At 41.8% G+C, this 742-nt stretch overlaps 1 protein-coding gene across 10 annotated transcripts in view; it reads right to left on the reverse strand.

The window, feature by feature from the left end:
• The window catches only part of EHMT1 (euchromatic histone lysine methyltransferase 1), a 152,566-nt gene that overhangs the window by 110,100 nt on the left and 41,724 nt on the right, over window positions 1–742 (reverse strand). The window contains exon 1 of one of the 10 annotated variants that reach the window (XM_025211193.1): window positions 160–180. The exons of the other annotated variants lie outside the window; for them this stretch is intronic. The gene's annotated coding sequence lies outside the window, so the exon portion shown is untranslated. Of the gene's footprint in view, window positions 1–159; window positions 181–742 lie in introns of those variants that run through there. 10 annotated transcript variants of the gene reach the window in all.

Consider the following 742-nt stretch of genomic DNA (forward strand, 5'->3'; position numbering starts at 1 on the left):
TTCAGCAGAGGAGATAAAACATCTACCAACTACTGATACGTGCTGCTAAGCCATTTAAGTTTAGGGAGGCATTTTCTCTAAGGCAGTCTTTAGGAAACCCCAAAAGGCTAAAGAATCAGCAGTAAAAACCTCTTAAATAAAACCCGACATGATCCATACCTCTATTTGGCTGTGCTGGTTTTACAGATTCTCATGGAGGATTTCAGAGGCCTACACTGGTCTGTCCATGAGTCCCAAGCCCACGGTAGGTGCTGAGGAGCATGCTCAGTGGGAGCTTTCTTACAATGCTCCACAGCTTCATTCAGATCATGGCACTGCAGTTGTGCTCCCTAGCTCAAGAGGAAGTGAATGGAAGCAAGGTGCAGGAGATACGGTGTCAGACTCTGGGTTTTGCAGGGCAAAGGAAGGAAATGTTTCCCTGAAGAACAGACCTGGAGAATGCTCTGAATGCCCTAAGATCATTTTCTGGACTAAAATAAAAAAAAAAACATGATGTGATTAAAATGTGCAAACATTTTGCTTGATGATCAGACTGTCACATTTTCTATTTCAAGCAACATCCAGGCCAATATTATTGCTTAATTTAACATAACTGGATCCTGAATGCATTTCTAACAGATTAAACCACAGAAGTATCCACGTGTTTTAATGAGGATTTGGCACGATTCAAAGCCAAACAGATTTTAGCAATATTTGTGGACCATAAATTCTTTCAAAAGAAGTGCTGGGAAGTGTGGGGGGG

Source organism: Alligator sinensis, unplaced genomic scaffold (assembly GCF_000455745.1).
Source record: "Alligator sinensis unplaced genomic scaffold, ASM45574v1 scaffold323_2, whole genome shotgun sequence".
Lineage (NCBI taxonomy): Eukaryota > Metazoa > Chordata > Crocodylia > Alligatoridae > Alligator > Alligator sinensis.